The sequence below is a fragment of the Colobus angolensis genome, unplaced genomic scaffold (genome assembly GCF_000951035.1).
Source record: "Colobus angolensis palliatus isolate OR3802 unplaced genomic scaffold, Cang.pa_1.0 Scaffold58, whole genome shotgun sequence".
Lineage (NCBI taxonomy): Eukaryota > Metazoa > Chordata > Mammalia > Primates > Cercopithecidae > Colobus > Colobus angolensis.
Window position 1 is genome coordinate 12,742,023 of NW_012119376.1, and position 6,347 is coordinate 12,748,369.

Genomic DNA, 6,347 nt, shown 5'->3' on the forward strand with positions numbered 1-6,347 from the left:
CCCCCCCGTATTTCTTGTAACATCATCTTCCATCACCCTGAACCCATGCTCCATCAAATACATCTTATTTGATCTTCACTTTTTCTTTCCTTCTGGTTCACCCTGCTGTCTGACAAACGCTTTCACATTTACTCTAATCAAACTTAACAAATGCAACTGTTGGGAAAATATAATTTAAAACCAAATCTCCTCCCAATCCAGAAAACCATTCCACAAAGGTAGAAGAGAAAGAAAACATTTGTATTATGTGATGCACGTCACAGGCAGTCCACTAAGATATTGCAAAGACAAAAGACACCTCATTCTTTTTTGTTGTTGTTGTTATTGTTATACTTTAAGTTCTAGGGTACATTATATAGGCAAGCAGATACAATCCATTCCAGACATTGTGATCATTAATTTTTGTGTGTCAATTTGATTGGGCCACAGGGTGCCCAGATATTTGGTTAAACAATATTCTGAGTATTTCTGTGAGATTGTTTTGGGGTAAGATTAGCACTTAAACTCTAATGCAGATTGTCTTCCTAACGTGAGTAGGCCTCATCCATTCAGTTGAAAGTCTGAATAGAGCTAAATGGTTGACCTTCCCCCAGGTAAGAGGGAATTCCTCCTGAATGACTGGCTTTGAACTAGAACATTGGCTTTTTCTTACCTTCAGACTCAAACTGAGATGTTGGCTATTCATGGGTCTCAGGCCTGCTAGTCTTAGGACTGGAACTACATCATCAACTCCAATGGGTTTCCAGCTTGCCGACTCACCCTGAACAACCCGGTACTTGCCAGCCTCCATAATGCATGAACCAGCTGCTTTTAATAGATCTCTTTCTTTTATTTCTCACCATTCTGGAGGGTAGGAAAACCAAGAGCAAGTTGTTGGTATATTTGGTATCTGGTAAGGGCCTGCTTTCTGATTCATAGATGATGTTTTCTCTCTGTGTCCTTACAGGTAGAAGGGGGGAACTGTACTCTCTCTAGCTCCTTATAAGGGAACTAATTCCATTCATAAGGGCTCCACTTTCATAACTTAATCACCCCCAAAGTTTTAATTAGTTCCACCTCCTAATACATCCCATGAGGCATTAGGTTTTAACAAATGAATTTTGAGGGGCACAAACATTTAGACCATAGAAACATCCTATTTGTTCCGTTTCTCTGGTGAACCCTGATGAATACACACATTTTCTTCAAATAAACTGTAACTAGTGCTTATGTAAGAGGACTTGACAGCACCATTTGTTACACGTAATTCATCCTAAACCCACAAGGTAGTAGGGGTAACCATCTGTGTTAGCTTACTGGCTTTAACCAAGGTGAGAATCAACTACCTCGCTCTGTCGCCCAGGCTGGAGTGCCGTGGCCGGATCTCAGCTCACTGCAAGCTCCCCCTCCTGGGTTTACGCCATTCTCCTGCCTCAGCCTCCCGAGTAGCTGGGACTACAGGCGCCCGCCACCTCGCCCGGCTAGTTTTTTTTTTTTTTTTTTAGTAGAGACGGGGTTTCACAGTGTTAGCCAGGATGGTCTCTATCTCCTGACCTCGTGATCCGCCCATCTCGGCCTCCCAAAGAGCTGGGATTACAGGCTTGAGCCACCGCGCCCGGCGAGAATCAACTACTCTTTATGACAAGAGGGAGTTTTGCAACTTGGAGCAAATAGTAAGCTGAGGCTAGTTTCCTACAATCCCACAGAATCTGGGAGATAGGGTGCTGTCTTCCTTATTGTTTACATTTCCAAGAGATGGTTCCCAGTCCTTCAGAAAGACATTCCTGGGTCATAATGCTGACAAGAGGCTGAGTTAGCATTACAAAGATTTACCTACATTTTAAAGAGACAGGGAAAGACCTTAAAGCACAAGTTTTCTAATACAAAGACTCTTTGAAAAAGGGAAAGCAGGGAAAATCTCTTTTCTTATTTTCTACAGGGAAAATGAGACCTCTTGTTTTTAATTTGTATTTGCTCTACATTTCTCTGGACTTCCCATTCCTTCAAACTATTATTCCATTTCTCACTTTCTTTGCAGTGTCATATGTCTCAAAAAATTTATTTACCCTGGCTACCTTTATTTTCTTACCATACACTATCTTCTCTTGATCTCTATCCTTACTCTAACACTCATTGGCATTTTACTCCATAACTTCATTAAACTCTTCTTCCCCTCTTGGCTTTATTGGTCTCCTTTTTATCATCCCAGTATCTGGAAGTATTTTACTTATATATTGACATTTCTTACAGTTCCATCTTCCTCCCTCTTTCCCCTTCTGGGCTTTCTTTTATCTTCTGCCACAGACAACTTCAGCTATTACCACAAGGTGAATGCCTTCTGAATCAATATTACAAGCTCTGAGATTTCTCCTTTGTGCTAGAGATGTGAATATTCAACTAATCTGGTAGAAATCTGTCAGTCAATCAACCAGTGGTTAGGGATCACCTGCTATATGCTAGGCCCTGGGGTTATAGCAGTGAACAAAGCATACAAAGTCTCTGTCTTCAGGCAGGTGTGGTGGTTGACTCATGCCTGTAATCTCAGCACTTTGGGAAGCTGAGGCAGGTGTATCCCTTGATCCCAGGAGTTCAAGACCAGCCTGGGTACTATGGCCAAATCTCTTCTCTACAAAAAAAAAAGAAAGAAAGAAAGAAAAAGAAAATACAAAAAACTAGCTGGGTGTGGTGGTGCATGCCTTTAGTCCCAGCTACTTAGGAGGTTGAGGTGGAAGAATCCCAGGAGGTTAAGGTTACAGTGAGCCATGATTACACCACTACACTCCAGCCTGGGTGACAGAGGGGGACCCTATCTCAAAAACGAAACAACAAAAACAAAATCTCTGCCTTCATGGAGTTCACAATTCTACAGGAATGTCCTATTCAATCGTCAAAGCGGTAGAGAGCAGGCGTGCATGTCCAAGGATGTAGATCATGCCGTCACTTCACTAAGACCCATTTGGTGATGGAGCTGATAATTCACTTGAAATTCACTGGGTTCAGAGAGTGGGAATTAAGATATTTTAAGTTTTATTTCTTTTTTTAGGAGGGTATGTGTGTGTGTGTGTGTGTGTGTGTATGCTTAGTAGAAAGGAAAAAGAAGCTTTATTTCGAATGCCCACAGTAAACATTCAAGACACTTTTGTTGATAAAAAAAGATGCTGGAATAAGAATAACATTTTAAAACAAGATTATTACTAACTAAAGGACTTTAATTGTCCACTATGAAATTAGTTTATTAAGATTAAACAAGAGTTTTTGTGTGTATTTTCCTATTCTAAATTTAGCTGGTTTGTGAAGTCTCCGAGGATTGTCTTTGCAGATTCAGCTTATACATGGCCTCATACATGAATCCTGTCCTGGCTGCCACAAGGGGTTTCCAAATCCTTCTGCTCTCCCATAACACAGCCTTTATATTTCCATTTTGCAGTCCCTCTATTGTGCAATAAATATTTATTTGTATGTCAATCTTACTATTAACTGTACATTCCTAGAAGAAAAAATCATTATCCAATTAGATAAGTTCTCCAGTTGAAAGAAAGAGCAGGAGATGAAGAGAAGATTTACTGCCTGTGTGGTTTTGTAATTAGCATAGTGAAACTAAGAGAATTCCTTATCAATGTAATCATTTGATTAAAAGGCTTTTAAAAATGAAAAATTAAAATAATTAATTTATCCAGTAATTCAGTGTTATTCAGTAAGCCAATATTTATTAAGCATCTATGGTTTATCAAGCACTGTGTTTTTTTTTTTTTTGAGATGGAGTCTGACTCTGTCACCCAGGTTGGAGTGTGGTGGCGTGATCTCGGCTCACTACAAACTTGCCTCCCGGGTTCACACCATTCTCCTGCCTCAGCCTCCCGAGTAGCTGGGACTACAGGCGCCCGCCACCACCACCACGCCCAGCTAATTTTTTGTATTTTAAGTAGAGACGGGGTTTCACCAAGCCAAGATGGTCTCGATCTGCTGACCTCGTGATCCGCCCGCCTCAGCCTCCCGAAGTGCTGGGATTACAGGCGTGAGCCACCGTGCCTGGCCTGTCAAGCACTGTTTTAAGCCATGGGGAGAGACTAGTGAACAAAGCAGATGAGAGCCTTGATTTCCTAGAGCTTGGTAAACTTTTATACATGAGGTATTGTGCTTGCCTGCAAAGAAGACTGATTCATGATAAGACAGGAATATGTATGATTCAGGCAATATTAAACTCATTTTGAGAAAAGTGAATGACATTTTCTATGTACTATTAACAAGAACTGAACCTGGATATTATTTCTTGAACCAGCCTTTAATATCTGGAGACTTCTGAAGCAGCAGTTACATTCACTTAGTAAAGGATAATTACACTGTATGCCCTTTTGCTTATTCTATCACTGCTTTTAATAATGGCTATTTAGGTCACAGTTGACCCATTGTGGGGTGTCAGTGTTTCTCTAGTGATCCCAAGGCAGGAGAATGGGGCAGCAGATCTCCATGGCTTCTTTCAAAAATACAATTGACACAGTTAATATTGCTTTGATCCTGCTGTGTAACAAATGATACCAAAATTCCATAGCTTAAAATAATAGCAACTTGTGCTCATGAATCCATGGGGTCAGCTAGGGTGGCTGCCAAGTGCTGCAGGTCTTCATGCCCTGGTCTGTTCCACATGTCTCTCATCTTCCTTGGACAAGTGACTTAGCTGGGTACGTTGTACCCAGCTCTCACCCAGGTGAGAGGATAAAGGACATTCATAAACATGTCCTCCCAAAGACTAGGTTTGGAGCTGGAACATTTTTATTTCTGTTCACATTCTTTTGGCCAAGACATGTCAAATGCAAAGTTCAAATTCAAAGGGCAAAAAAAGTACTTTCTACCCCCAGTGAAGGAAAGACAGAGGTGTGGATGTGAGGAGGGTGAAGAACTGAGACTGATAATCAATGTGTCATAATGATGCTTTAATCCTATGCAGAGTAACAGAGAGAAATGGAAGAGAAACTGCCCTTGTGCAGCTTTTCATTTTGCCATTTTGGAGGATCTGGTTCCATGTAGAGAGGGTCATTTTGGAAGTTTTATATATAAAACCATTTTTTTATATTTAGTTTTTGATTTACTTATGTTTTCTGATTTTTATTCTTTGCTTTATTCTTATGTATCTTCGTTTAATTGTTTTTCTCTTTTCTATTTTAAAATAATTTTTATTTAATCAATTTTTATTGTATTCAAAAGTCTAAGTGTAAAAACTGATACGGGCGCAGTGGCTCACGCCTGTAATCTCAGCACTTTGGAAGGCCTAGGTGGGTGGATCACCTGAGGTCTGGAGCTCGAGACCAGCCTGGTCAATATGCTGAAATCCCGTCTCTACTAAAAAAATGCAAAAATTAGCTAGGTGTGGTGGCAGGCGCCTGTAATCCCAGCTACTTGGGTGGCTAAGGCAGGAGAATTGCTTGAACCTGGGAGGCAGAGGTTGCAGTGAGCTGAGATCGCGCCATTACACTCCAGCCTGGGCGACAAGAGTGAAACTCCTCTCAAAAACAAACAAACAAAAACTGATGGGATAAATGTGTGTGACCATATAACATTTAAGACAGTGTTTTTCTGTTGTGGTTGATAACATTATTGGGTTGTAATTTCCAGTAATTAAAAGAAGAAATAGAATAAAATAGGAAATATCAGAGTGACTTAAACAAAGTAAGGGTGTTTTTTAATGAAAACATTTGTTATGGGTGCTACTTACATTATGTACTGAATAAAAATATAAAATGCATTTCTTTTTGTAGTTGTGGTTCAAAAGTAGTTGGAAAGCCATTGCTTTAAAGTATTTTCTAACTATAATATGTTATGGGGTCTGAGTACATTCTATTTTTTAAAAATATTCATTTGTTGGGTACAAGTCATCTCTTTTGAAAGCAAGTTTTTTTTTCAAATGCTAGTTATTTTCTTTGTACAGATGTCTAATAGAGAAGTACTTTTCTTTCAAATCAATCAACAATTAAGTCAGTTTTAATGGACACGTGTTTTCATATATATACTGTTAATGCATCGTTGTGGTTCCTGGTGACCCATGCTTGGAGTTATTTTTAAAGTAGTGGTAATATTTACCTTCCCTATTTAGCTTGATCACTGCTAGCTTCCTGATGCTGATTCAGAATAAGAGCTCCTCCCAGTTATATTTCTTGATAACATATTGTTAGCTTGTATCAGAAAGATTTACTGTCAGTTTTTTTTTTTTAATATTTGCGTCATTCCGTCTTCGTTAACTGTGGCCTATCATAGAGCAGCAGTGGGCTCTAGCCCGCAGCAGGTATACAGGAGATTGATGCAGACTGGTCCCAAAGACAGTATTCCTGCTGTCTGCTCATGCACTGACTATGCTCACTCTTACCTGAGCAGGT